This window comes from Ambystoma mexicanum, chromosome 3q (genome assembly GCF_040938575.1).
Source record: "Ambystoma mexicanum isolate Mex_15411 chromosome 3q, UKY_AmexF1_1, whole genome shotgun sequence".
Lineage (NCBI taxonomy): Eukaryota > Metazoa > Chordata > Amphibia > Caudata > Ambystomatidae > Ambystoma > Ambystoma mexicanum.
Window position 1 is genome coordinate 1185122405 of NC_090926.1, and position 19283 is coordinate 1185141687.

The 19283-nt window shown below is 41.5% G+C and overlaps 1 protein-coding gene across 3 annotated transcripts in view; it reads right to left on the reverse strand.

The window, feature by feature from the left end:
- OLFM2 (olfactomedin 2) overlaps positions 1-19283 on the reverse strand; it is a 1338492-nt gene that overhangs the window by 537701 nt on the left and 781508 nt on the right. The window lies entirely within an intron of this gene.

The window sequence follows — 19283 nt, forward strand, 5'->3', positions numbered from 1 at the left end:
ATGGCGAAAAAGATGGAGCGTCCTGCAGAAAGACTATGCCTGGTCTCTTTAGTGATAACTGAAAAATAACAGTAAACTTCAGAATTACTATCCAGTCCCTACGAAGGCACGGATACATCAAATGCTAGCCACACTCACAAACTCTCGCACAGCATCAGGGGCGTTGCTAGGGGGGGCTGAGGGGGCTATAGCCCCTGATCTTTTGGTTGTAGCCCCAGATAGAATCTCAGGAGCTACAGCCAAAAGACTAGCTAGCCCCCAGTCCCAACAGTTCCGACATCAGCGTAGACTCGGGTCTTTTCCAGACCTAGCAACTCCCCTGCACAGCATGCCTGCCAGCCATGAGATGTTGCAATGCTCTATGTTTGAATCGTGGAGGCGGAAACTCATTGAATGTTTGGAGGATAGCACAGGGGCAGCGGGCTGGTCTTGGTAGCAAGAACATGCAGAGCAACAGAGGTTCAAATCCTGGATCCACGCTTAGAAACCATACTCATGGACGGTATTAGGCGCATTACAAAAAATAAAATATGAATTCTATAGATACAATACTGTTGCAGGGAGAACACCTTCTCTTTCCATCCATTCAGCACACTTTCCCTCTCAAACGCACTGAATCAGTTGTATGAGCGTGCAGTGCAGAACAATATTTTTGTAAACATTTAAAAAAAAACAAATGGGTGTCCGTGTATTGTGCACACATGTATCTCGTTTTGCTTCTGCAACACTCAAGGGGAACCTCATCACAAGATTCAAATCAGGGCTAAAGTCGAGGGTGCATGCGGGTGGACGGATCCCCCCACTTTTTTCAGAGGGCACCTTGATATGCTAATTTCTGTTGATGCCACATACAATTGGTATGTTAATGTGTCCCCATACTTTTGATGATAGGACTTGACCCCTGATGCTAATTTAATAATATATGGTATCATCGTTTGAGAATAAGCAGACGTTGTGTGACAATAAAGTGAGTGAGGCACCTCTGATGGGATTAGCCGCTCAGCACCCTAGAGTAAATTGACTGACGGACCAACCAACCAACCACAGAGGAATATTTCCTTATCTCTGTCTATACAGGATCATAATCCCGATCAAAGCCTGAGCTATGTGTGCATATTCTTCTTGTAACCCAAGACACCTGTGTGGAAAATACCAGCGGATAAAATAATCACTGGCAGGCTGTGTACTAGGAGTTCAAGTCCTTCAGCTGGTAAATAAGGCTTTTTTTTCGATACACCTCACCGGCTCGGAAAATCCTCTTAGCGGTATAAATCACCTAGCTACGGTTGGAAAGTTATTACAAAACTGATGTCAAAGAGGGAAATTGGATTTTTGCTTGGAGTAGTGTCAAATAGCCCGCTGGTGTTGGGATGGCATTACGCAGAGATATTAATAGACCCGCGAGATAGACGCTGCTAAATGTTGCACGGTTCAATGTGGCAAAATACAAAATGATTTGTCCGGAGACGGGCGATGCAAAAGAGGCCTGCCTGCGGAACGACCATGCACAGATCAAATCGAGGACCCAGGAGATGAGGACCACGGTGGCTCTGCGGATAATAAATTAGCTACTGGAATGGAAACACCAAAGCCAAGTCTGATCCGCAGTTAGGTTCATCTGAAAGAGAAAGAGTGGCCACAAAAGTCTTGGATCATACCAAACTTATGAATAACCCCCGATTGACGTATTGAGATATTTAATTGTGTGTGCCGCCACCACTTGCCTCACATTCACTTATGGTGTCTGGCATTCCTCGCATTACTGCTCAATCATAGTCATTTGCGTCATGAACCACAGTCTAATGCACATCGCCCACATATCTTGGTCATCACCGTATTATCTCTAGGGTATCCAGACCCCTATAGCAAGGCTAATGGCTCAGAACATTACTAGTCCTCCATCATAATGCTCCACTTCCCCAGTCCACAGGACCATTATCTACAATACCACATGACCTGACCTTCATGTGTCTCCTTTAAAAACGTCGTTAACCCTTAACACCTGATTCCAATTTTAACGGCTGCTTTTAGCAGCCGTTAAAATCCATGGCGCTAACCTGCCATGATGCTAATTACGCCACCGTAATTTACGGTGGCGTAATTAGCGCATTCCCCACTCCCATTATGCCCTATGGGGCAAAAATGGGAATGGGGAAGGGAAAATGGGAAATGGGGATTTACCGCCCCACTCACCTTGGAATGGGGCGGTAAATCCGCCATCCACCATGGTGTAAACATAGTTTACACCATGGTGGTGAAGTTGGCGTAATTACCGCCTTGGTCGTAATGACCCCCAGTGACATTAAAGAAGGATTCCACTTCCCCCTACTGTGCCTCCAGCCATGATTGGACGTCTTAATGAGCAGCTTTACATTCAAAGATCCCCCTTACACATCAACCCTGATCATTACCACAATGACATGGAAGTCCTTTGATCCTATCTGCATTGAGTCAATCTGTACATTCCAGAGAGCCCTTCTTCCAGGAGGTTGATGACGGCCTTCAGATCATTGATGAAGTGGACTCATGCTCGTCATCTAGAACTCTTGGCTGCAATCAACACGCACTACAACCAGAAAAGTGATGGATGGACGTTTTTAAATGAATCTATACCACTGGCAATGCTCTGGGAAACCTTCCCCACCACTTTATTTTTACCTGTCTGCGCCATTGCACAAGGTATCCAACCATATGCAAATCAGTCAGGTACTGCCACCAATGCTAACAGCCCAGCCCGAACCGCTAGACCAGGTCCCCTCTGAATGGAAAAACAAGCAACCCCAAACATGTTTCCGCCTTGTTGGCCTCCTCATTGAGGTGCAGCTTGGTTCCCTATGGTGCAGCGAGCAAGGGACCCAAGTCTGGGCATACCCTCTCTCACATAAGGAGACAGACGACAACCAAAAAAGTGATGGGTGGAAGGTTTTGAAGAAATCACACACTGCTCATTCTTGCCCGATTTGCAAAGTTTGTTAGTGGTCACATGATAAACTGTGGGAGGCCATGTCTGAAATGAATCAAGTTATCTATTTTTTGATAAAGTGCCCCACTAACGCCAAATGATGTTCCAATGGATGTGAACAGCGCTGTAGAAATAGGGGTGTGTTAGGATGGTTCTTTTAAAATGCATACAATACAAAACAAAAATAACATTTTAGAAACAGTGAGACAACGGGGGTCATTACAAGTTTGCTGGTCCAGGAACTACGGTACCAGTAAGCTTGCCGGTACCGTAGTTCAAGGACCGGCAAACTACGAGTTCTGCTCGCGGGTGCCTTTTTGCCCACCAGGTCTGACCTGGCGGGCGTTCTGGAACCCGCGAGCAGAGCATGTCGCATGAACCCGCACCATTGTGAATGGTGCCGGTGCATCCAACCTCCCCATTCCCATTGGGTCCTATGGGGCCAACTCGGAATAGGGAGCATTCCATTCCGGCTCCCGCAAATGGGCAATTACCGGGTCCGGCAGGGCCCTAATGATCCAGTAATTGTCCATTTCTGGGCACCAGAATTTTTCGCAAGTTTGGCGGCAGCCTGTTGGTTTTACCGGCAAGGCTACCGCCAAATTTATAATGAGACCCAACATGATTTATCATAAGGGCGGCCATATAGAAGCTTCCACTAACAGCACATTCCTTTTAGCAAGGGCATACTCATCAACGTCACACAACTTAGATATTTAAGCAGTTGTGCTTCGCACTATGGCACAGCCTCAGTGCAACAACGTATATTAGTAGCAATGTAAACAGGTCTAGGAAAAACTTTCCCTAAATCATTAGAAAATGTGCAAATAGGCAGCAAGCACATTCAATTCCCATGCCCCCCAATTCTGCGTAAAGACTTTTTACTGTGAAAACTCTCCGCAGGCCCAAGCCATGTGCCCCCTCGGAGGCAATTTATTCAAATGAAAACATATTGAAGAATACAATATCCTACATTCTGGAGGCAAAAATGGGGCTCATTACAAGAATGGTGGTGCAGCAAAAAAGTGATGGTATCGGAATGACCCCACTTTTCCTGCTTCGCAATACTATGGGTTTGGCCGTGCAGTGGAGGATTTACCCCCGGCATCATGTTGAAAGTAAATCCTCTAGCTTTTTGCCGACAAATCAGCAAAAACGGTAAACTTACAGACAGCGGAAATACTTTTGCGGTAATTGCCCCGATATTTCCAATTGGAGTTCTATGGACTCTAAATTAATGGGGACTAACACCACCACTTGTAATCCAGCCGTAAATCCACCAGAGCAGGTGGAAGAAACAGTAATTCCGTTGGGCGGTATTCTGGCAGATTAACCACCAGAATAATGAGCCTCAACAGTGAAATGTTTCTCCATTACCTATAACTGGTTTACTTGAACAGAATTCTGCAAGGAAGACAGCTCATTCGCAGTCTACCTCCCACCCCCCCACCAGCTGCTAAAATACATTTTCATTCTAAATCATTGCTTGTTAGCGGTACATTTGGGGTACACTGTCTAAACCCGGGATGACAATTCTACTAGGAAGCAAAACAAAATAATTAAACAAGGGGCAATTCTCCCTTCTCAGGGAGTTGAACATTTGCATGATCACGTTAACAATATGCGTGTTAAGCTGTGTCGCAAAATAGAGGTTGAATAGATATACCGTAGGCCTGGCTGTTTCCTATCCTGAAATGTTTGTCGCCGCCATTTCCAAACGTGAAGCACACCTGGGGTTGCACCCAGGAACTCTCCGTATTTTTCTACAAACCATCTTTTCTAATGAGTCAAGAAATGTAGAATTAGTAGCCCCAAAATGTCAATGCCTTAGAGAAGGGGGGAGCTTACTTTAGTGTCCAACGCTCTCGCACAGGCCAGCGACATGCCTGCCCACGAAGTATGTAAAATGCAATCGCCCCCACAATCCTCTACCGAGCTGCTGCATGCATTCTACATATATGTCCACAAACCCTCCACTCCACACACTACCTGAGACTGGGTGATCTGCTCCCCAATGTTTCTTCCCCTGCTTGCTTCCAGACCCCTGGCTACCAAACTGGCCACCCTCAACTCCCCCTAATGGATGCCCGCTCCCTTGCTTCTCTGCTTCCCTCACCATGTTCTTCTCCCTGTGATGGCCCAGCTGTCATTGCTTCCCAAAGCTAGGTCTGCGCTCAATAAATGCAATGTTAAGAAGAATAAATGTAATCATATGTTTAATATTTAGTATGTCTGCTTCATTGTAAGCCTTTATGCATTTTAATTGTAACTTTTCATAACATTTTATAGTATTCCGTACAAACATACCTATAAAATAATGCATTCAATATAAATAGTATTAATATATAAAAATAGAGAAAAAATAAGCATATGAGTTATAGGCGGTTGATAGAAAAACAGTTCACACAAATGTACAAAAGCATCAGAAGATCAAGGCGAAATTCCATTTCTATAATTAGTCTTGAACGTCACGTCTTTTAGAAAGAGGACTGCAGCCACGGTAAATGGCACGTTACCCCCCGAATCCCACGAACATATACAAAGTCACAGCAAGTCCACTCCCACGAACGTGTGATTAAGAACATCTCTCCAAAAGTGTGACATCCGAGGTCCCAGAAGGGCAGTGCAAACTGTAAAGAGATGCTCTAAAGTTTCAAACACTTGAAGTTATAGTCACCATACAAGGGGTTTGGATCTTCCATCGTGTTCCTAATATGTAGTATTTCTTTTGTATGTATCACACTACGGGCCTCATTACGACCCTGGCGGAGTGGGTCTACGCCAGCGGTATTCGCGGCGGACCCGTCCGCCCTACTACGAGTTCCCGTAGCGCCATGGAGCGTTTTCCGCCTGGTTTTTCCGGGCGGAGAAATCCATGGCGCTACGGGACCTTGTTGTTAATTACGCCACCGTATTTTACGGTGGCGTAATTAACGCCTTCCCCACTCCCATTATACCCTATGGGGCAAAAATGGGAATGGGGAAGGGTAAAATGGGGGATGGGGATTTACCGCCCCGCCAAGGTCGGAATGGGGCGGAAAATCCGCCAACCCCCATGGCGCTATCGGCAGCTTTCCGCCGTGCTCCATGGTGCATTTTGCACCGCGATTTCCGCCAGGGTCGTAATGAGGCCCAACATCTTTGTCGTAATAACTGTTGCCTGCATTTGGCATTAGGACACTTCCAAATGTAAAATGCAGAACACGCATTTTCTCATACAGCCCATTTTCTTATGCAACCCATTTTCTTGTGCAGCCCATTTTCTTATGCAACCCATTTTCTTATGCAGCCCATTTTCTTATGCACTTGGGCCAGATCATAGTATTATTTACACTTGGCTATTCCATTACTTGCGTTTGCCCAGCCCTTATCCCAAAGCCTCTGTTTAACAAAGTGCAGAGACTGCAAAAAATGTTCTGTGGTGAAACCACTATCCTCCAGTACCCAATTGCAGATCAACACACACCCTACCCGATACACACATGAAGAATTCCAGGCCGCTCGAACCTTCAGTAACAGCTGGCCAAGTTTGTGTCGAACCACTCGGGAGGATAGCTCAGGGGCAATGCTCGCCTTGGAAGCAAAGCGATGCGGAGTAACGCAGGTTTGATCCCTGGGTCTGCGCTTAGAAACCTCTGGGTAGTGCCAGGCTACTATGCAGGTCTATGCAAAAAGGACGAGCATACTCGTCCTTGGCACTTATGCAAAACGCTCATCCAGATTTTTGCTTCCACTAAAGCCATGTAGTTAAAAGGATATGAAATAATTATGTCAATACCATAGGTGATTTTAGGCAGGGTCGGACTGGAGCAAGAAATAGGCCGGGCCACCCAAAAAAAAGTGGCCCACCACTCGCCTCAAAAAAGTGGCCCACCCCTCACCTCATGACCTTTGACCTCTGACATCACCAGAAGTGATGTCATTTCACCCCACCCCAAAGTGACATCCCAGGAAGTGATGAAACACGACCTTTCACCCCTTGACAAAACAGGAAGTGGCATCAAATAGCATCGTTCCTAAGTACACTAAATTTGAATCCAAGCAGACGTCCAAGGCCAAATGATAATGGGCCTCATTACACGGTAGGCGGTAAGGGTTTACCGGTACCGGTATTTTACCGATACCGGTAAATCCTTACTGCCTTACTACGAGGTCCCTTTGCGGGTTGGGGAATTTAACGCCTGCTTTTTGCAGGTGTTAATAATCCAACCCGCAAAGGGACCAGGGTGCTAATTACGGTACCGCAATTTGCGGTACCGTAATTAGCGCCTTCCCCATTCCCATTATGCCCTATGGGGCAAAAATGGGAATGGGGAAGGGCAATGGAGGAAGGAGGAATTACCGCCTTCCCAACCTTGGAATAGGGCGGTAATTCCCATTTCCTCCAAGGCGGTACCGGTAAATTACCGGCATGAACCATGGCGCTAATAGCGCCATGGTTTACCGCCTACCGTGTAATGAGGCCCAATGTATTGTATAGCACTTAAGCTTAAGCTCTTTTTTATAGAACAAATATGCATACAATATCACCCAACCTGTGTTAGTACTCATTTATCGACCTAAGAAGGATGAAAGGCTTTTTGAAAAAAAAAAATGTTAAAAAAACATATTTTTTTGTGAAATCTTTTTTCTTCCAAACTGGCCCAGGCACGGCCAGAAACCGGCCCCCACAACCCAGGGACGATTTCGGGCCGGCCACGGAGGCCAATCCAACCCTGATTTAAGGTCCAGCCTTATCCCTAGTGGTTTTGGTTACTGGCAAGATGGAGAACCTCCCATATGTGTCATTCAGTTATTTCATCTTCAAAATAATAATAATTATAATAATAATAATAATAATAATGTGGTGTCCATCTGCCACTGCATGCGAAGAGTAGTCCAAGCATTGGTACAGCTTCAACTCATCAATAACCACATGTTCCCACTACCAGGCACACCTGGTTTTACCACACAAATATCACACCATTTTAGTTTTCAAATATTTGAATTCAGATCATGTGCTTTAAAAAAAACACTTTGCCTGATTATGGCTAGGCTGTAAACCAGTCACTGCCATCGATCCTAGTCCCGCTAGCTTACCACAGGCCCCGTGAAGTGCTTGGATCAGCCTTTGGTCCCCGCTCCTGCTCTGACAAAGAACTTTGTATTGATAGGTGTACTTATGGATTAAAAATCAAAACCAAACAAAAATGTCACGGCCCATCTCAGGCAGAATTTTACAATTACCACCATGATAATGAAAAACACCAATACTACTGACGGTGACAAAACAAAGATGGGCGGATGTGAACATAGTCATTGACTAATGGCAGACATGACACTCACCAATATTGACACTTACTCATTCAAACATTGACTTTTGACCAAAAATGACACTGACCAACATTGGGGCTCATAACATGTGTGGCGTTCCAGAAATAGGGGTGCCTGTCACATAGTGCTGACATACTTTCCAGACTGCCACACTACAACTCTTCGTGCAGGGGCTGGTGCGCCCGGCTGGGCTGACCTTCCGGTCATAGTGGCACGCACCCGCACAGTTTTAAAAGAAGCAAAGACACTTTTAGCAACTGTGCCGATGCTTCTGTGTCCCCATTGCCATGGAGTCCAATGGGACTCTATGCGAATGGGGACTTACACTTTCCACCGCCTGATATCCCGGACCGCCGGGACTTGTAATGTCTACTAAAGACTGCAGAAACGGTTTTACGAGTCCGGCGGCAACCCGCCAGTAGCACCAGCGGGTTACCGCCAGACTTGTAATGAGGCCCATTGACTGACACTGACCATGACTAATATTGACCAACATTGGTACTGACCAATATCACTGTTAACTTACATTGACACATACACGTATGTTATCCAACATGGACGTTGACAAACATTGAAAGCCACCAAAAAATCACAAAAATGAATGTTGACATTCACTAGTTGACATAGATCAGCATTAATATTTATCAGAATAACTTTAGAACTACACTTACAAAAAATCACGTCGGTCAACATTACCATTTACTGACTTTAAGTCAGATAGACATTGAAATGAAGTAACTTTGACAATGCCTGATGTTAACTGAATGAGATCAACATAGGCCAATATGGAATTTGATCAACACTTGTATTAACTAATGTTATAATTTCAACACTCCCTTTGTGCTCCGGAAGCAGTCCTGTCATAGACCAACTGGAAAATGGGTCGGCACTGACTGATTAGGCATAGTCAATGGGTGTAGCCTCTGCTGAAGTCGAAGCAGAGGAGCCTTAGTAGACCAATGGGAAGCAATGTTGCTGCTGACTCACTGAAAGCAGTTCAGGCACTAGTCAACCAATGTATCCACTGCCCACTAGAAACAGTGCAGACACTGAACAAAATGTAGCAATGCAGAAATTGACCGATTGAAACCAGTGTACTCACCGCAAGGAAGTATTGCAGCCATTGGCCAATAAGTGTGCAGACATGCTCCTTAAATCAATGTAGTTACCCGTTAGCTGTTAGCAGTGCAAAGTGTGACCTGATGTGACTGTAAGAAGCATTTTCATTGAAAACTGAAAGTAGTGCAGTATGCTGTCACTCTGCTCCCATCACCTATGCTTGAACCATTTGCGTTGAGGAGGAAAAGGACAGTTGTATACATTCCTCCTCATTTTTCAGTCTAGCCACGTATTGTGCAACGCATCTGACTGTCCCAGCACATGTCTTTATATCAATTCATTGGGGGTCATTACGACCCAGGCGGTAAGTACACCAACTTTACCACCATGGTGTAAACTATGTTTACACCATGGTGGATGGCGGATTTACCGCCCCATTCCAATGTGAGTGGGGCGGTAAATCCCCATTTCCCATTTACCCTTCCCCATTCCCATTTTTGCCCCATAGGGCATAATGGGAGTGGGGAAGGCGCTAATTACGCCACCGTAAATGACGGTGGCGTAATTAGCACCAAGGCGGTTTAGCGCCATGGATTTTAACGGCTGCTAAAAGCAGCCGTTAAAATTGGAATCAGGCGTTAAGGGTTAACGATGGCGTTAACCCTTAACGCCTGAGTTGTAATGAGGCCCATTGTTCTTTGGTATTTAATGCTAAGTTAAGTATTTCCAATTTTGCAAATGGGATCTGAATAACCTCACCCTAGTGGACACCGTCATAGGACACACGTGTGCATCTCATGTATAAACGAGGATTTTGAGGGCCGTCCTTTAAATGATTGTTTCATCTACCAAGTGCCCCAATTCTGAGATCACAAAGGTGGATAATACACACTAAGGCCTATGGCCGTGTTGTGCGTTAAAAGTAAATAATAATAATAATAATAATAATAATAATAATAATAATAATAATAATAATAATAATAATTAATAATAACAACAACAATGGAAGCTTGATTAGAGATGTCTGGAAGGCACTGGGGCCTGGTTCACAGAAGCGTTTTATAATGGCACAATCCCTTTGGAAAATACCCTGTGAATCAGCACTTGAGTGCCATTGGTGGGCTGATTATTTGTATGCTGTTATCGGAAGTATTGACAAAATAATTCTGGAACTGTTGTCTAGATGCTTTGACTTGTTTTGCCCATATATACAAATGGCAGTTTAGCACAAAGCAATGGTGTGCACGGTGATCCACGTCAGCCATTAACGGGAAGCAACATTGATATCTTGAAGGCAGTTTTGGGGGGTACTGCAGCATGCCCTCATCAAACAGAGAGCTTCGTAAACATATAGGGGCTGGTTTGGGGGGCTGGGGATGGGCCAGCAGGTGGGTCTGAATTTCTGACAGACCTTTTAAGGGACCGGGGATCAGGATGCAGGGTCCAAATATCTGCAAAGGACAATGCCTGTCGATTATAAATGTTTGAGCATGCTGTAACAAATGTAAAGGTTCACCAGCCCCACCAACCCATCAGTGGAGATGAAGAATTGCCTTCATCATCACGGGGTAAACAGATTATTACATGGAATCTGAACACTGCCATTTCCAATAAGGACGGACATTGTGCCTGAAAAAATGGTGTGTATTCTCAACAAATGAAGCTATTTAAGAAAGGTGTATGATTTAATTGTACAAATATTGAAAACAGCCTCTTTTCAAAATTGTGCAATGTTCATTTTACAACCTTGTTCAATGTCAACCTATGTAAAGCTTGTCTTAGACAGCAAAGTATGCTATCCAAACCTAGACTAACCATATGCATTATGTTATGATGGGAGAAAATAATCTCTAGCGGGCAGTCTGGCACACTCCTACGGTACACTTTTGAAATACCCCAATGAGAAAAACACAAATAGCAATGATGAGAGTTCCTGGCAGCTTTGCATGATATCAAAGTACATTTTTGGATCATGAAAAAAAACCCCAGATTTTTATATTTGATAACCATATGTGTGATAAAAGGATGGTATGCCTGAGTTACTAAATCCATAATGCACAAAGCGCTTGATGTGTATTTCTTCTTTCACAGCAATCGCCGGCAGGCACGATTGAGACAGAAAGGATGTGTGGAGAGAGTGTAAATCGGGTTACATATAGGCCTGTGCACATGGACAGTCCCCAACGCACAGAAAAATGTGAGGTATTATATATATAAAGGATGCTGTAGTGGGCTGTGTAGCAGGGCTGATTGATCTGGAACTTCCGAAACAATACCAAAGTATTCTTTCAGTTACTAAACCTGTTTACCCAACACTAGCGGCTGCTGCATTTTTTATCACAAACAGGGATGTGTGTTCAAGCCCAAGAGGGGAGAGTCTCAAGTTGAGTTTAGTTTATTTTAGTTTAGTTTATTTATTTATAGAGCTCACCTAACCCTCGGGTATCTGGGCGCTTATGCTTGAGCAGTAGCTACAGAAACAAAACAAATAGCAGTTGACTTGTGTTACATATCAAGTTTGTATACAAAGTGAGAAGATACAGAAAGAGAAAGCATACAGTGTTACAAAAAAGTCAATAATCAATCAGTACAGATAAGCAGAACTGGAGGGGGTTGTACGATTAGTTTTGCCTGGTGAAAAGTCAAGCTTTTACTCTGTTCCTGAAGGACCAAAAGGATGGTTCGGCTCTAAGTGCTTTGCGCAGGGAGTTCCAAAGCTTGGCTGCTAGAACTGGGTAGCTACTCCCACCAGCTGTTTGTAATCTGTATTTAGGAATGTTGAGGCAATGTGAGTAGTTTGATCTGATAGGTCTGCTAGATTGGTTCCTGATGAATTTGTCGACTAGGTATTTTGGAGCCGTGTTGGACATGCATTTGCGAGTGACTCCTAGGGTTCGTAGTGACATTCTGTCTCGCACTGGAAGCCAGTGTGTGTCCCATCTGATTGGTGATACGTGGTTGGGTTGTGGGATTATTGTCCAGTAGGGCTTTTTGGATCTTAGCACACCAAGAAGCATCTTTGATGTAGGATTCTGTGGGTGGAACTAGAGACTCCAATTCCCTGAGGATGGTGAATAGCTCTTTTGAATCTGATATAGCATTGTGTATTCTGGCGTTACAGGTCTCTCGTTTGTTGTTTAACATAGCTGTTTTGTAGGTGGTGGCAGCAATTGTGAACTTTTCCTTGTTTAGGACAGACAGTGTTTTTTTTCAGATGTCTTTGGTGATTCTTTTGGAGCTATGTAAGGCTTTTAAGTCTGCAGAGAACCACTTGTTTAGGTGTCCTATTGGCTTAGCTTTTCTTATTTTTAACGAGGCAATTGTGTTTAATGCCTGAAGTAAGGTATGGATATACAAGTCCACGAGTAGTGATGGGACCTTATCGGAGCTTTTAGAGGGATCAGTAATGGCAATACGTTATCCGCACTGATGTTGCGATTGTTTCTAGACATGACCTGCGGGGCTAGCATGGCACTTGAGATAGGGCACAGGCTATCCTGTATGTAAAGGAGATGCAATGGTGGCATGACCATGCGCAGGGCGAATTGGCAAGGATCGTGGTAGTCTCAACAAGGGACTACATTAAATAGACAGGAGGCGGGTAATGAAGACAGATGTGTGAATCGTTAGGTGCACAGCACGGTCAGATTGATCCAAACAACTGACAATGAAAGGGGACTGGGACTGTCTCGCACCCCAATCTCGCAATGTTAGTAGTTGGGTGAGTCAAAGCCATGCTTCCGCCCCCCCAAAAACAGTCTTCTTGGCAAATAACGTATCTGAATTTTGATTGGCTGTGTTTTAGTATTGTATCTGTTTGTTCATATTTCTGTGACTTTTATTGCATTTCTGCCTTATAACGTATTTGATGACGATGGTATCTGAAAGCAATAATAGCTACTTTTTTCTTAAACCCATGATCGGAAATGTGTAGCCAGCAGGCTGAAATAATTAAATAAATCAGCACGAGGCAGCGGATAAATTATTCAATCCAATAACCTGCGCGTAAGCTTAGCGGGGAGAGGAAGCCTCCCAGGGCATTTGTGCTTTGCTATTAATTACATTCACGACTGATTTAGGTGGGAAGGGAGGAGGCGGGGGCTTGGCAGCAACCTCTGCTCGTGGCCAGCGAGAGCTGCGGGCAGCAGAATTCATTTTAAACCAGCGATGACATGCCCGGGTTCAATGCCCCTGGCTGCCCTCCCTGAAGACCACAGGAGAGGCTGTGCACACCTGGGCATTGGCCCTCTCGCCCACAGACGCAGACTACAGGCTCTGTGGGCAATTGACTTAAAGGTCTGCATTGTATAGAGGTGGCCACCAACAAGTGAACCTGCGTGCACGGAAGTCCATGCACGCACTTTTCATGTTTTGCCCTGCCAAGTACATACATTGCATGCACATAACAGACCAGAATTTCCTGTTGTACCCACCTGCTTTTAGCAGCTGCCAAAAGTTGGTAAATGCCACGATATGCCAATAGTTCTTTTGCAGCATGAAATGGACCGACTGGCGCAACATCTTTCAGTTTTGGCAGGCAGAACGGGTAAGGTTGGCAGAAATAGATGGATTGTACAAATAGGAGTGAAACGAGGCATAACGCGTTTCCTCCTCATCACACCTGTTTTTTTTTCACTCCAGGGGTTTCAAAAACTCTCGTTTGTACTCTTCTTTCATGCGTCTTCCTCATCGTGAATCTAAGAATCCTCATTTTGTTTCCAAAAATGAGAACCCTTTTCCTTGGTTATGTATAGTCCTCATTTGGTTCGACCTAGGGCTCCTGTTAATGTGCTTGTTTACGCATCACACTCATTATTATGGCGTGACCCTTGAGTGTCTTGGGAAAGTTCTGCACACTAAGTTCCCAAGTGTGTGCTACAGTCTGCATTTGCTTTGTCAATTATATACTTATGGGTACGTGGGGGCAGCTGCTTTGGATTATATTCTGGCCTAATTTGCGCAGATTTCCAACTATAAATAAAATAGACGAATACATAGGTAGGGAGAGATAGCTGGATCGAGATATAACCTGAGAGGTTGGTAGTTTTTTTAAAATCATTTATTTTATTGAATATGTACCTATGGTTAAGTCGGAGCTGCTGCTTTAGATGTAATTCCTTCTATTCGGACCGACGTTGCTCAGTTTAGGAAAGATATTTCTAAATGTGGCCAGATAAACCGAGAGATGGATACATAGATAGAAAGAAAGAGGGACATAGGGAAAAAGAGATAGAGGAATAGACAAATAGAGAGATACAGAGAGAGTTAGATAGATTGATAGTGGGATAGATGGATGGTCAGATATATGGACAGATATATGGGCAGATAGATAGATAGGTAGATAGATAGATAGATAGATAGATAGGCAGATGGATAGTCGGATAGATGGACAGATAGATACATAGAAATAGAGATAGAGAGATACATGAATAGATATCTACATAGATAGATAGATAGATAGATAGATAGATAGATAGATAGATAGATAGATAGATAGATAGATAGATAGATCATGGGATAGGCAGATGGATAGTCGGACAGATAGATAGATAGAAATAGAGATAGCTAGATACATGAATAGATAGCTACATAGATAGATAGATAGATAGATAGATAGATAGATAGATAGATAGATAGATAGATAGATAGATCGTGGGATAGGCAGATGGATAGTCGGATAGATGGACAGATAGATAGATAGAAATAGAGATAGAGAGATACATGAATAGATAGATAGATAGATAGATAGATAGATAGATAGATAGATAGATAGATAGATAGATAGATAGATAGATCGTGGGATAGGCTGATGGATAGTCGGATAGATGGACAGATAGATAGATAGAAATAGAGATAGCGAGATACATGAATAGATAGATAGATAGATAGATAGATAGATAGATAGATAGGCAGATGGATAGTCGGATAGATGGACAGATAGATTGATAGAAATAGAGATAGAGAGATACATGAATAGATAGCTACATAGATAGATAGATAGATAGATAGATAGATAGATAGATAGATAGATCAATCGTGGGATAGGCAGATGGATAGTCGGATAGATGGACAGATAGATAGATAGAAATAGAGATAGCGAGATACATGAATAGATAGCTACAAAGATAGATAGATAGATAGATAGATAGATAGATAGATAGATAGATCGTGGGATAGGCAGATGGATAGTCGGATAGATGGACAGATAGATAGATAGAAATAGAGATAGAGAGATACATGAATAGATAGCTACATAGATAGATAGATAGATAGATAGATAGATAGATAGATAGATAGATAGATAGATAGATAGATACATAGATAGATAGATAGATAGATAGATAGATAGATAGATAGATAGATAGATAGATAGGCAGATGGATAGTCGGATAGATGGACAGATAGATAGATAGAAATAGAGATAGCGAGATACATGAATAGATAGCTACATAGATAGATAGATAGATAGATAGATAGATAGATAGATAGATAGGCAGATGGATAGTCGGATAGATGGACAGATAGATAGATAGAAATAGAGATAGAGAGATACATGAATAGATAGCTACATAGATAGATAGATAGATAGATAGATAGATAGATAGATAGATAGATAGATAGATAGATAGGCAGATGGATAGTCGGATAGATGGACAGATAGATAGATAGAAATAGAGATAGAGAGATACATGAATAGATAGCTACATAGATAGATAGATAGATAGATAGATAGATAGATAGATAGATGGCTAGATAGATGGATGGATGGATGGATGGATGGATAGATAGATAGATAGATAGATAGATAGATAGATAGATAGATAGATAGATAGATAGATAGATAGATAGATAGATAGGATGGATAGATAAATAGACATAGTGATAGGTAGATAGATAGATAGATAGATAGATAGATAGATAGATAGATAGATAGATAGATAGATAGATAGATAGATAGATAGATAGATAGATAGATAGATAGATAGATAGATCGTGGGATAGGCAGATGGATAGTCGGATAGATGGACAGATAGATAGATAGAAACAGAGATAGTGAGATAGATGAATAGATAGCTACATAGATAGATAGATAGATAGATAGATAGATAGATAGATAGATAGATAGATAGATTGTGGGATAGGCAGATGGATAGTCGGATAGATGGACAGATAGATAGATAGATAGATAGATAGATAGATAGATAGATAGATAGATAGATAGATATAGAGATAGTGAGATAGATGAATAGATAGCTAGATAGATAGCTAGATAGATAGATAGATAGATAGATAGATAGATAGATAGATAGATAGATAGATAGATATGATGGATAGATAAATAGACATAGTGATAGGTAGGTAGATAGATAGATAGATAGATAGATAGATAGATAGATAGATAGATAGATAGATAGGCAGATGGATAGTCGGATAGATGGACAGATAGATAGATAGAAATAGAGATAGAGAGACACATGAATAGTTAGCTACATAGATAGATAGATAGATAGATAGATAGATAGATAGATAGATAGATAGATAGATAGATAGATAATCGTGGGATAGGCAGATGGATGGTCGGATAGATGGACAGATAGATAGAAATAGAGATAGCGAGATACATGAATAGATAGCTACATAGATAGATAGATAGATAGATAGATAGATAGATAGATAGATAGATAGATATATCGTGGGATAGGCAGATGGATAGTCGGATAGATGGACAGATAGATAGATAGAAATAGAGATAGAGAGATACATGAATAGATAGCTAGATAGATAGATAGATAGATAGATAGATAGATAGCTACATAGATAGATATATAGATAGATAGATAGGCAGATGGATAGTCGGATAGATGGACAGATAGATAGATAGATAGAAATAGAGATAGTGAGATAGATGAATAGATAGCTAGATAGATAGATAGATAGATAGATAGATAGATAGATAGATAGATAGATAGATAGATAGATAGATATGATGGATAGATAAATAGACATAGTGATAGGTAGGTAGATAGATAGATAGATAGATAGATAGGCAGATGGATAGTCGGATAGATGGACAGATAGATAGATAGAAATAGAGATAGAGAGACACATGAATAGATAGCTAGATAGATAGATAGATAGATAGATAGATAGATAGATAGATAGATAGATCGTGGGATAGGCAGATGGATGGTCGGATAGATGGACAGATAGATAGAAATAGAGATAGCGAGATACATGAATAGATAGCTACATAGATAGATAGATAGATAGATAGATAGATAGATAGATAGATAGATAGATCGTGGGATAGGCAGATGGATAGTCGGATAGATGGACAGATAGATAGATAGATAGAAATAGAGATAGTGAGATAGATGAATAGATAGCTAGATAGATAGATAGATAGATAGATAGATAGATAGATAGATAGATATGATGGATAGATAAATAGACATAGTGATAGGTAGGTAGATAGATAGATAGATAGATAGATAGATAGATAGATAGATAGATAGGCAGATGGATAGTCGGATAGATGGACAGATAGATAGATAGAAATATAGATAGAGAGACACATGAATAGATAGCTACATAGATAGATAGATAGATAGATAGATAGATAGATAGATAGATAGATAGATAGATCGTGGGATAGGCAGATGGATGGTCGGATAGATGGACAGATAGATAGAAATAGAGATAGCGAGATACATGAATAGATAGCTACATAGATAGATAGATAGATAGATAGATAGATAGATATATCGTGGGATAGGCAGATGGATAGTCGGATAGATGGACAGATAGATAGATAGAAATAGAGATAGAGAGATACATGAATAGATAGCTACATAGATAGATAGATAGATAGATAGATAGATAGATAGATAGATAGATAGATAGATGGATGGATGGATGGATGGATGGATAGATAGATAGATAGATAGATAGATAGATAGATAGATAGATAGATAGATAGATAGATAGATAGATAGATAGGATGGATAGATAAATAGACATAGTGATAGGTAGATAGATAGATAGATAGATAGATAGATAGATAGATAGATAGATAGATAGATAGATAGATAGATAGATAGATAGATAGATAGATAGATAGATCGTGGGATAGGCAGATGGATAGTCGGATAGATGGACAGATAGATAGATAGATAGATAGATAGATAGATAGATAGATAGATAGATAGATAGATAGATAGATAGATAGATAGATATAGAGATAGTGAGATAGATGAATAGATAGCTAGATAGATAGATAGATAGATAGATAGATAGATAGATAGATAGATAGATATGATGGATAGATAAATAGACATAGTGATAGGTAGGTAGATAGATAGATAGATAGATAGATAGATAGATAGATAGATAGATAGATAGATAGATAGGCAGATGGATAGTCGGATAGATGGACAGATAGATAGATAGAAATAGAGATAGAGAGACACATGAATAGATAGCTACATAGATAGATAGATAGATAGATAGATAGATAGATAGATAGATAGATAGATAGATAGATAGATAGATAGATCGTGGGATAGGCAGATGGATGGTTGGATAGATGGACAGATAGATAGAAATAGAGATAGCGAGATACATGAATAGATAGCTACATAGATAGATAGATAGATAGATAGATAGATAGATAGATAGATAGATAGATAGATAGATAGATAGATAGATCGTGGGATAGGCAGATGGATAGTCGGATAGATGGACAGATAGATAGATAGATAGAAATAGAGATAGCAAGATACATGAATAGATAGCTACATAGATAGATAGATAGATAGATAGATAGATAGATAGATAGATAGATAGATAGATAGATAGATAGATAGATAGATAGATAGATAGGATGGATAGATAAATAGACATAGTGATAGGTAGATAGATAGATAGATAGATAGATAGATAGATAGAT